The sequence below is a fragment of the Elgaria multicarinata genome, chromosome 3 (genome assembly GCF_023053635.1).
Source record: "Elgaria multicarinata webbii isolate HBS135686 ecotype San Diego chromosome 3, rElgMul1.1.pri, whole genome shotgun sequence".
Classification (NCBI taxonomy): Eukaryota; Metazoa; Chordata; class Lepidosauria; order Squamata; family Anguidae; genus Elgaria; species Elgaria multicarinata.
The window spans coordinates 58,356,503-58,369,374 of record NC_086173.1 but is presented as its reverse complement, the minus strand read 5'-3'; positions in this window follow the sequence as shown (position 1 = coordinate 58,369,374).

Here is a 12,872-nt window from a genome sequence, read left to right as displayed (position 1 = left end):
CACATGGGAATCTTCATGGCTGAGACTTCTTCTGTACATCACAGCCACCGCCATGGAGCAGCCCCCCTGTTTCAAGCAACCTTCTCTCTGTGATAAGTAAACTAGTCCAAAGCAGGAACCAAGAAGTGGAGAAAGAAACCAAAGTGATTATAGTGAGGGGTGTTCTGAAAATGCATTCTAGGCTTCAGGTTCCAGCACGGAGAGTGTGAAGTGTCGTTGAGGATAGAGAGTCGTGGTGGCATTTTGAGCCAGACATTATGGTTTACACAAGGGAGGCAAAGTGTATTTTAGGGGAGGGTGGTCAACCTTTGCCCTGTAAGTTTGTTTTGTGAAAGAAAAATATATTGGAGCTACTTTTCAGAGGGAAGTGTTCACTCCTCCCCACACATACACCTATGAACTCTTATGATAGACAGTGGTGGAATTGTGAGAATTTGTGTTTCGTACATAGGGAAAGGTGAGGCAAGGCTGAGGCAAGGCCATGAAGAAAAGATTCATATTATGTAACCATGTGGGGTGGGGAACCAAGGATTACGGATACCAGAATAGCAACAGTATGGTGGTGTGGGAGAAGATGATTATAGCCAAAAGGTAAGGGGGAAGAGAATAGGCGGGAGATTATAGTGAAGGAAAGAATGCCCCTTCCTGTGAGCATTACAGTCCATGTGTCTGCGTCAGACACAGACACCGTAGAGGGGTGGGTAGGCGGGTGGGTGTGCATGTGTTTAAGTAGTCAGGACATTAGGGGAAAGGGGAAACCTCCTCCCTCCCCTGGCCTTCACCCTCTCACACACACAATTTCTTGTGGTTCCCCACTTGTTAAATGGCCATTCACTCTGTCTGTCTTCCCCCAGCCGCCATTCTTTCCAGTAGGCTTCATCCTGTCTGCTCCTCCAGACAGTAGTGCTACGAGGCTGTGATGACATTTTCAAGCCAACGGATTGCAAGGCCGACATCTAGGGGCGGGCAGAACTGTCAGCCCGGAGATGTTGATAGCGTGCCGCGGACGTAGAGCAGGAAGCTAGTCACCAGCCTCCTCCACGGTTTGTACAAAGCTGTATATCTAACACTGATTCCCTCTTATCTCTGCTTTTCAGCACAGCATATTGCAAGCACTCCGTCTGCCTGTATTCCATCCATCACCAGAAACCCCAGTGGCAGGCCTAGTCTACTTTTATTATTTATCAGCTGTAATGCAGTATCCAAAGCATGGCCTCCTCCCAAACAGTTCAGGGTCTGTTGTCTGTGGGGTAACTGTGCACTTAGTGTGCTTCCTTGGTCTGGCTGGCAGAAGGGGCAGGATGCAATTTTAAAAGCAGCGTTCATGCCTCATTATAACATGTAGCCTCGTAGCCCTCCTTAGCATGCTGCTGGCACCAAGTCAGCATGCAAAGTAGACGCCAGTCCAGGCATGAACATCTACCTCTTTCAGAGATTAATTAGACTCCACAGATTTTAATTCAAAGGAGAGAGTCCACTCTTTTCAAAAGCAATGGCTCCTTCTGGCTAAGGGGGGAAACTACACCATTACGTCATCCAACAAGGGTTCTTAACCCTCCGTTTGCTGAATAAGGGCCAAAACAGATAGTACTTGAAATCTGTATCCAGCAGCTATGGATTTATTTTTATTTTTTGCTCTTGAGAGTAGACACTGGGGGCCTGATCCAGATCTTCCTAGGGTCCTAATTCAAATTGGATTACTTTAGAGTCATGTTTTAGTGTTCTGTGTAAGCCACTGCGAGAGTCTTTTTGGCTGAGGAATGAGGCCAAATAGTTTGAATAAATAATAAATTAATAAATCATGGACCAGCTGGGCTAAATGTATCCCTACTCTGATCCATTAGGGCTCCGTTCATATTTTAACGTGTAGCTAGCTTTGGAGGAGAAACAGACATAGGTAGGGAAGGAACAGGATTAGTCTGGACATGTTTCCCCGTGCCTTCCTCTTCTATCATTTGACTCATCCAGGGCTCATTCAGGCATGGCTCCTCTTTCTCTCTCTGGCCACAGATTATTCAGGACCAGAGTTGATGAGACATTGGGCTCCATCACCCCAGCAATTTATTACACACTCACCATGCCTGGTGGTATGTAGATTTTCAGCGTGGTACTTATATGACGTCGTCCCTGTCCTGCACTCATCTCTCCCCTTCCCCCACCCTTGGGTTCCCTCTCCTGGTGCCCTCCTTTGGTTTTTGACCTGGCTGCCTGATTGGTTGCTGGGTGTGGTGCATTTAAGCCTTTTCTTTCTTTTTTTCTTTTCTCTAAGGGCTCAGCAGCCCTCCCCTCTCAGCTCTCCTCCTGTTCTTTGCTTCATGTGGTTTGTAAAACTTTTAATTCCACCGCCCCCTTTCTCCTACCGTAGTGCCAGATCTTTGCTACCAGAAAAGAGAAAGGTGTTTTCATGTTGGGGGGGGGGGTGTTGTTGCAAAATTCTCAGGGAATTTTGAAGACCAGGTGTAGGGGAGAGGGAGAGAGACTGAAGGCAGAGGTATCATCACAAGCAGATTCCCCAGGAATGCCTCAACGCCAACGCCTGTGTATACACACGCACACGTATGCCTGCCCTTAGCCATGGGGCTTGCTGGCTGCCTTTGCTGAAGGGCTGCTTGGAATGACCGGCAAAGGACAGCGAGAAAAGCAAGCCATTTATTTATTTATTTTACTTGGGGTGGGGGTGTTGGAAAAGAGTCCATCCACCAATAAAAATGCCGGTGCTCAAACCCACTTAGACCAAGTGGAGGGGGAGGCCCCACAAGAACCAATGAAGTGGAGGGGAAGGGCGCAATAACCTGAGAGCAAACAAATGAAAAGAGAGTTCCCCAGTATAGCTACCATGGTGAAAGGGACCAGCACTTGCCCTGCTACAGAAATGGAGGTCAAAATTGTTGGTGTATACCAAGAAAAAAAGGTAGATGTGATGGAGCCCATTAATTGGATGTAAGCGGTTAACAGGCACAGTTTTTTTTCAACTAACTAGTGCAAGGGAGATAGATTGAGACCCTGGCACTCAAGAGAGTCATTAACCCTTTCCCACCTCCACAGGCTCAGATACCTCCCCCAAAGTTGCTCTAACTGCTAGTGGGAGCTTCCCTTCTGGAGATTATAGGACCTGTGGACCATATTTGTTATGACTGCAATGGTGGAAGGTTGTTGGTTTTTTAACCTATTGTACACCCTAGTCTCCTCACCATCCATGTTTTGTGCAGCCAATCCTTGATTTTAAGCATGCAAATCTAAACGCCATAGTTCTTCCATTCCCGTAAGTCCAGGTGAAAGACCAATGGATGGTATGTCCAAATAACAACTGTATAGGGCAGCTATAATATAGAGGGCACCTTGCTGAGAAGTAACTGTGTGGGAATCTGTGGACACATTAATGTCCATGGGCAGCATGTTGGAGATGCCAGGTTTAGATTTTATGTTTATTAGGTAAACTAACAAAGTTCACATTTGGTTGATTAACTACTTCAGCATTGGGAATGGACCAGGGTCCATCCTCAGACTGGAACAAAGAGGTAGCTGGTGATACGGCTGCTTCCTCCTCATCATCTCTGTTGCTTATGCTGCCACTGCCCTTGGTGAGCAATGTTGTAACCAAGATTTGATCACATGGCCATGAATGAACAAACAAGCCAGCATGTGGTTTTCTGTAGGCTCCAACTGAACACATGGTGTGGGAGCATCCCCTGTAATGCCAGCTCACAGCTGTGGGGTGTAGCTCCTGATTGAGCACGGAATTTGCTGCTCCTCCCACTTTGTTCTTGAGGTAGAGGATTCACCCCACCTCATGGGGAGGGCTGGCTCTGAGGGGACAAAAACAGAAGTGGTAGGAAAACACAGGAGCATTACAAATGGAAGACCACTACATAAAATTCCGTGGAGGAGGCCAGGTGGTAGTGTGATATAAGCCTCATCTGCAGCACCCCTAATGGGTCTCCAAACTTGTGAAATGGGCCCCCATTTTGTTGCCCACAAAGAGAGAGAAGAATTTCAGAAGGTTGCTGGCACACAGCCGTACTGGTTCCAGAAAACAACAACACCTTCACACCCACCCCAGATCAAAGGCCACAGCATAAGAACTACAGGTCCTGCAAAGCATAAGCATCTGCTCAAATTAAATAGGTTAGCTTAGTCACAACCCTTTTTATTTTATTTTTTAAAAAGGTCTGCTTTGGTTACATGTTTATTATGATTTCTTCCAAATTAAAAATGCTAGAGGACATTCTAGAGAAATGTTCACATTGCACGTTCAGAACAACCAAACCAGTAACAGCCACTGATTTCTCTGGGGATCTTTCTCTTGTGGTATGGAAATGGAGGGGGTGGGGTCAGGATATGGCATGTGAATAACAGGCCACCAGGTCCAGCAGGCCTTTGGTTCTGCAGGGGAAATTAGGCCCCAGGGAAGATTCCCCCATCTTATCTAAGCATTGCACAAAATCCCCATCCAAGGTTATTTGCTGCCTCTGCAATAAAAAAAAGCCATTTCAATCAAATTGGGATGGTAAATGTCAGTTTAAATTAAATAACCCAGTTTACCAATGATGGAAATTATTCAGGACAAAACTCCTAACTGGGACAAGTTGCTCTTTGGAGCAGAGCAAAGCTTTGGTTTATAGCGTAAAAAAGCAGCTGTCTTCATAAAAGCTAATAAAATACTCTGGGGATAATTAAAACTTTAATTAAAAATGTGAAGTCCAAATAGCTTTTTATGGTAGCAAGGAAACTTGTTTTGACATCCAAAATTGCCGCACAAGCCGGATCTCCCTTGTATTCTCTCCAGGCTATTTAGATGCTGGCGTTCAGCTCGAAATGTTCTCCCACTCCATCCAAAAGTGTCAATTTTTAGTAGGGTTTTAAAGCATAATGGAGACATTTGCTTTACAGCTTAATTTGAAATTATTAATCTGATCCTGCAGCAGGCTTGTTTGCATGCCAATTTTTTTATTTTATTTTTTTCAGGATGCTTTCCCTAAATATATAGAAGGCATAAATCACATCAAGGGAATGCAACTCATTCAGCACTATGTGCATGTATAGGCAGCGTTCTAGGACAGCCAAGGCGGGTATGTGCCCCCCTCCACACCACTGCTGACTGGCAAAGCACCATTGGTGGGACTGGCAGGATGCCAAGCACAGGAATTACAGCTGCTGAATGGCCCAGTGAGCTTTCTGAACATTTCCCTTAACAGCTTGTCCATATGTGACAAAGCTTGCCTCCCTCATAATCTACTTTGCCCTTTGCCACCCTCGAGTATTCTTTTTCTAATGTCACCACTAGGAGGAAGAGGGAGAACAAGACTCCCCACCCCCACCCCCACCCGGGCATTCAGAAACCAAATTCCCATCTGCCTTGCTTAGCTCTGTAATGTAAGTTGACATAGACTTACGCTAGTTTAAGATTTCCCAGATGTCAAGCACGAGGTCCAGGGAATGAATCCGTAATCTCTTCCCTGTGTTGACAGGCAGGGCCAGCTCTACCATTAGGCAAAGTGAGGCAGCTGCCTCAAGCAACATTTTTGGGATAGGATGTTCTGGAATTTGTTGGCATTGTATTCTCACTACCAAGACTGGGAGAGAGGTGCTTGTGGGATTTTCTGCCTCAAGAGTCGATCGAATTTGGCTGGCTTTGGATACTGTGCTCCTTGATTTGGGTGGGGTGAGGGCACCATTTGCTGTTCCATCTCAGGCTTGGATTGTTTATTTTGGCAGGTCTCTTCAAAATTCACTTCTTAACAGGCCAATCTAAACAGTCAGGTGGCAGCTCTAGAAAGGGGTCATAAACACAGGGAGCTGCATCTCCTCAGGGCCAAACTAGGAGCCTGAGCAGCATGGAGATAGTAGGAGAAGTTTCTCTCTCTCTCTGTCTCTCTGTCTCTCTCTCCAATAGAGGCTGGTGGTTCTGATGTTAGTGGGACGGTGAATCTGCTCCACACCTTGGATAGCTCTTTTAGAGTTCTGACTGAAACCTGGAGTGGATTTTCCACCTCACCAACATTGGCGCCACTAGCCTCCACTGTCTCTCGCTCTGTGTCTCTCTCCCCCTGCCAAGCTCCTGACAAAAACTGTCATTTTTTCCTCTCCTTGCCAGTGTCCTCTCCAAAGTCTTCTATTCAAGGAATGCTTACACTGGTGCAAATGGAGGCAATCCTTGAAATGAAAACAACAGTTTCAAATGGACCATTTTTGTCACGAACCTGGCAAGGAGACAAATGCCCAGTTCGCACATAATTAGAAGCACTGTAGGTGAATTTCACCATGGTTTTTTTTGTCATGATGGTGTCCACCATTCAAATATTTGGGGCATAGCAAGTGCTTATTTCCCCTGCCATGCGTGTTGAGGAAATTACTGTATTTCTTCAATTGTAAGACGCCATCGATTGTAAGACACACACTAATTTCAGTACCACCAACAGAAAAAAACACCTAAGACACACCCGTGATTCTAAGATGCACCCCATTTTTAGAGATGTTTATATGGAGGGGGAAGTGCATCTTAGAATTGAAGAAATAAGGTAGCATAATGACCCTTGGGACTGCGGCTTCCTGTGTCATGTGGATCTGGTCATGATAGCTTGTTGCTAAGGTTAATAAGCCACCCAAGAACCCTACAACAGCCCATGAAGATCCTGAACATCTTAAAACCCAGACAGGCTCATATGGGAGACGGTAGCCTTTCAGGTAGCTTTGTACCAAGCCGTATAGGGCTTTATAGGTCATAACCAGCACTTTGAATTGTACCCAGAAACAGTCCAGTAACCAGTGAAATTGCTGTAACAAGGAAGTCAGATACTCCATGTAACTGACCCTGGTCAACAGTCTGGCCACAGGTATGCATGACCATGGCCAGATCAGGCATTTTTGGATTGGGCATAGTTGGCACACCAGCCTCAGCTATGCAGACACACTCTTGGCCACTGCCGAAACCTGGACATCCATGTTCAGGATTGAGTCCAGGAGTACATCCAAACTGTGAGCTGATCCTTCATGGGGAGTGTAATCCCATCCAATAGTTGAACTCCTATTCCCTGATTAATCTTTCAACTAATCAGGAGCACCTCTGTCTTGTCTGGATGAAATTTCAGTTTGTTTGCCCTCATCCAGTCCATTACCGACATCAGACACTGATTTAGAACTCGAACTATGTATACGTTAAATAGCATGGCGATAAGATGGAACCCTGAGGTGTTGAACAGGATTTCCCCAGCACCACCTTCTGAAATCACCCCTCCAAGAAGGACCACAGTATATCAGTGCCTCCCAGGCCCAACTCAGAGAGATGCCCCAAAAGGATACCTTAGTCAATGGTATTGCAAGCCACCAAGAGATCCAGCCCTGTGCAGACAAAATTATGGTGGAGAAGTACATTTTCCACACTGCGCTTATTGCCATAGAGTAGAACATGGGTTCTAGCCCATGTTTCATTAGATTCATTCCAAGTTTTCCACCAATATGACTCAAGTCAATGTTCCAATTGTTTCAGTACCTGCACGCCATGGCTCCAGTCCATGGGAGAGGATGCTTGGGAGCGAATATGTCAAGTACCTGGGCCATTTCTCTATTCCAGAGGCCAACCAGGACTGCAACAGAATTGCCTGCTGAGGTGACAGGAAAATGTCCAAGAGTCATCAGAAAACCACCCAGATCCAACAGCAGAGGCGCCAAGTCCCAGCAAGTCCAAACCCTAGCAAGTAGTGATCTGTTCATGACTAGGGATGTTGAAGAAATCTGCAATGGAACCAAATGACTTTGGATTGTTATGAATTCAACTGACAGATTCCTCAGAGGACCAGCTTTCCCCCTGTCAAGTGGAGTGCATGACTTGCAACTGTTTTCCTAACCTCCAGGAATTTTGTGCAAATTTCTTCACAGAAAATTATTCAAAAATTTAAAAAGCTGGCCAAAAACATGCATTCCCCCCCATATGCTAAAGTGTGAAAATGCATATTTTGGGGAAGTTTGCATATTTCCACATGTGCAAATTTGCGCATGTACGAATTTTGACATGTGTGAAGTTACGCAAATCCAGAAACTGAAAGAAAAATCTGATTCTGTTGATAGGCTTGTGTCAGAACAAAAGGCACCTGACAATCCGCAAAACACAGACAGAACAGATTTTGCACAGTCCATACATCCCTATAGAAAGTTCCTCCACCCCCAGATCACCATCATCCCACCCTTCGCAGAGAACCAGAACCAAAGTGTGCCCTGCTAAATGAGTGGGCCAAATACTAATTGGGACAGACTTATGCTCGCAACGGAGCCCCAAGGTAGCCTCACCATCTACATTGAAGTCCCCCGACACAACAAGCAGTGGAGACTCCAGCACCAACTCCAAGACCACCTCAGCTCAGGAAGGGATAATGTTGATAGGTGAAGCAGGGGGTACACCAACAGAATCCCTATTCTGTCCCAAACACCCACCTTCAGATGCACACAATCAAAACTGGAAGATTTGTGAGATGGGACACCTGGACAGGGGGATAATATCATGATACACCATTGTAACTCCACTTCCCCTACTACAACATGAAGTACCCAGGTGGGCAAAGCTAGAAGAGATTTGCTCCCCCTGTCTCATCCAACCTGGCCTCTGTGATACAGGCCAGGTTTGCACACTCATCCAGGATCAAGTCCTGGGTGGCTATTGTTTTCCTCCAGGTAGCTGCTGTGAGACAATTGCTAGGTGCCAGGTATGACAGAGATAGGAAAAGCAAACCCACTAGGCTGCTAGTTATTAGCATCCCAGACTCCTGCTACATCCAAAACACTGAACATATCCATGAATCTCCAGGTTAAACAACAGATACGTTACAGGAGGAAAGTTAGGCATGATGCATATTATGGTACTGGGAATGTTGGCAAAGAAGGCTTGTATAATAGCTAAGTGCTTAGTAGAGAAGTAAAGAGAGAGAACCCTTCATGCATGACACCTGTATTCATTGATTGATTTATAACATTTCTATACCACACTCCACCACAATTAGTTCCGGAATGCTATACACAGTTTAAGAACCAAAACTGCAAAACCAAATAAATAAAACAAGTAGCACGTAAGAGCATTGAAGTAGGATCAAAGAGACCTGAGTTCAAATCCCCACTAAGCCAGGAAGCCCACTGGGTAACCTTGGGCCAGTCAGTCTCTCAGCCTAACTTACTTCATAGGGTTGTGGCAGTTGGACTGGCAGTTGAGTCTTACTTTGACAGTGGTGATGGGACAGCATCCGCCACCTCACCTGAGGGCATTAGGTTGGCTTAGGGGTGTAGAGCAGCTTGCCTGGAACACACAGCTCTGTCCTCCCATAGAGGGGAACAGCCAGAAGGCTGTTCTGGCTGTTCCCCTCTATGGGAACATTGCTGCCCCCCCATGCCCCCCCAGCAACTGCCACCTGAGGTGACTGCCTCACTCTGCCTAATGGCAGGGCCGGCCCTGTCTCCTGCAGACTTTTAGAAGCAGGCAGGATGAAAGGAGAAGAGGTGGTCCTTCAAGTATTCAGAGCCAAAACCAGTGGTTTCTGCCCAGAAACAGACCAGAAGCTAATGCAACTGTTGTACAAACAGTCATATATTCCAAGGACAAGAAGCAGTCTGAAGCCTGGCTGCCACATTCGGAACAAATTGAGGTTTCTGGAGACACATCAAAGTCAGCCACATGTAGACTGCATTGCAACCACAGGTTTAATCTAGAGGTAACAAAGGTATGAGTCACTATGGCCAGGTCTGACTTTCCCAGGGAGAAATATTGCTGTAGCACCAGCCCAAGCAGGGTCAAGACATCCTTGGCCACAACAGCTACCTGAGCTTCCAGGAGAAAGGCTAGATCCAGGAGATCTCCCAATCTGCAAAACCTGATCATTTCAAGGAGAGTACTACTCCATCCAAAACAGCATGTACCTCCCTTCCCTAATCAGGCACTTCCTTGACCAGGAGCACCCGTCTTGTCTCAAATTAAGTTCCATTTTATTAGCCCTCATCCATCTGACCCGTTACTGCCTCAAGGGACTAATACAGAGAAGCCTCCATAATAGCCTGCAAAAGATTCCAATCCATTCAGAGGTGGCAAGATATATATTTGCATTGACCTAAAATTGCCTTCTCAAGAAAAGAAAAAAAAAAACCACCTTAAATCAGACTCAAAAAACACAAGACTCGCAGCGGGTTCATCAGATTTGTTATGAAACAATACTGCCCCCTTGTGGGAAAATGTTGTGTTTCCAGGCCTCCATGGAGCAGCTGCCTGTTTTTTTGAGGCTGCCCAAACTTGATCTTCTGTCCTCTTACCCTGAAAACAATTTTTACCTTAAGTCCATGTTTATTTATGCAGTTGTCAAATTAACTTGGTGATATATGTGCCTTTCTTTCTTTTATGAAGTTGATTTTAACCCTGCTTCTTTGTCGTCCTTCGTTTGACCCTGTCGAAAGACACTCAATGCTTCTTTTATGCCTTTCTTATGTCACTCTTTGCTTCTAATCCACCCTCTCGCATTTATTATTATTATTATTATTATTTATTTATATAGCACCATCAATGTACATGGTGCTGTACAGAGTAAAACAGTAAATAGCAAGACTCTGCCGCATAGGCTTGCCAAGACAAACCCACCTCTTATAACAACATCTCAGAGGGAAATAGGTGCATGCTCCACGAGGAGAGCAAAAGACACACATAGTCTAGCCCAGCCTTCCCCCAACATGGTCCCCTCCCAATGTATTGGACTACAACTCCTATCATCCCTAGCCAGCATGATGTGAATTGTAGTCCAATACCAGAGGGTGCCTGGTTGGAGAAGGCTGGGCTAGCCAGTTAACTAGCCTGAATGTGATTAACAGTACAATCCTACGCATGTCTTCTCAGAAGTAAGCCCCAATTAGTTCAGTTGGAATTACTCCCAAGTACATGTGTATAGGATTGCACCCCTGGGCTCTTTGTGAGGAAAGGTAGGCTATAAATGAAATGAAATGAAATGAAATAAAGGAATTAAATACTTGTAAAAGTATTTGGGCTTAACTGAGTGTTTTTGTTTTTGAATGAAAACAATCCGAGAGACCCAAGAACATTCCTGGAAATATTTGAAATCCTAACATAAATAATTACAGCTGTACACAAATGGCCTCTCGAAATTCCCCATCCTATTTGTGGACAAAGAAATTGTGGGGATCATTTCACAGAATTTCTTCTGAGGGAGGAGAAATTTCAGAGAGGTTTCAGAGATGTGGGGCTCACCATTAGCAGTGGCTGCAGCACAGTTGATTTCTTTGTTCGTACGGGTGCTTGTGTTTTGCACTGCCACTGCAGATGGGTACAGCAGCAAGACAGGCCCTTATTTTGCATCCTCCACGAGGCACCCAGGACCTAGTGCCATTCCTGAGCACGGAGAGTGGGTGGGAGGAAACGACCAGAAAAACAAATGGTGGAGAAAATTCAGAGAAAATTCTGCAGAAAATTCTGTTTCTAGGTAATAAGGGAAAAAAATCTCAGAACTTTTCTTAGAAAATTGTCTTATGAAAAGCTTTGGCTCCGCTCTAGTTGTCAATCTTCATGTTCCTTCCCTAGGATCTCCCAAGTGATAAATTTCTGAGGTGTGGTTGTGGACATACCTTGTTTCTAATGCAGATGCTTATAATAAGACCCTTTCCTCACACAAAACTTGTTGTAGGGGATGGGGTGGGGGGCATGTTGTGCTAAGCTCCAGGAAAGAGGTGGAGCAGTCCTGTGTCAAAACCTGCCATTCCGTTTCCCCAAAATGTCCTTTCCACGATCAAATAGGTTTCTGTTTTTCTGCCTTATTCTCAGGATGCTTTAGAATCTCTTTTGGTGCTGTTTTTGAACTTACCTTATCATTGCGAAATTGCTGAAGTTACTGTGAGCCAGTTCACACAATCAACAGGCACTGAATAAGCCACCCACAAACAGCCCATGGGTTCTGGGTAGCTTGTTACCCATAGCAACAAGCCACCCTTGGCTAGATTTGCACAACATGACAAGCCAGGCTGCTGAGGGTAATTCTGCAAATCCCCTGCCCCTGTGACTGGCACACTGTGGCTTGTTAACTGCCTGCTGATTTTGCAAATGTGCTCTGCATATTTTTTCTCTTTATGTTACACATCTCTCTATAACTCTGAGGCTTCCAGGACTGTTTGCACTTCCTGGTCTTTAAAAGCCCTATTACGTCATGATGTCTTTACTTGGGCTTTAACTGAAGGGAAGGAAGCCAGTGGGCCACTGAAGAGAGGATTGTGCAGTGAAACACAGGGCACTCACACACTGGGATGTCGGAAAAATCCACAATGGAATCAAATTAATTCAGATTTCTATTAATCTGACCAATGGATTGTGCTCCCAACCAGCATTTCCTGTGTTGCCCAGATTCTGTGGACTTGCAGACCTCTTTTTTTTAAAAAAAAAAAAAAACTTTCTGGAATTTTACACAAATTTAGTCATGGTAAAATACATAAAATAAAAACACTGACCGAAAATGTGCATTTTCCCCATACGTTAAAGCATGAAAATGCAAATTGGGGGAGGGGTTGCACATTTTGGGAAGATTTATGCATTTTCACAAGTGTGCATTTGTGCACATTTGCATCCGCGCAAATTTGGGAAATTGGGTGGGGGCTCCATTTCCGTCAATGAGAAGATGATAGAATGAAAGGCACCTGACAATCTGCAAAATGCAGGATTGCCAAAATCCACACATCTCTATTAGTATTCACACAAATGCCTCAGTGAGGAAGGCTAGCACAACAACCTCACATCCCATTTTCTTCTCTTTTGAACTTTTTTTTTTTTTTTGCAAGAAATTTCTTTTCTATCAACTGTGGGGTTGGGGTTTGATTTTCACTGGAAGGCAAGCAGTTTGTAACTAACA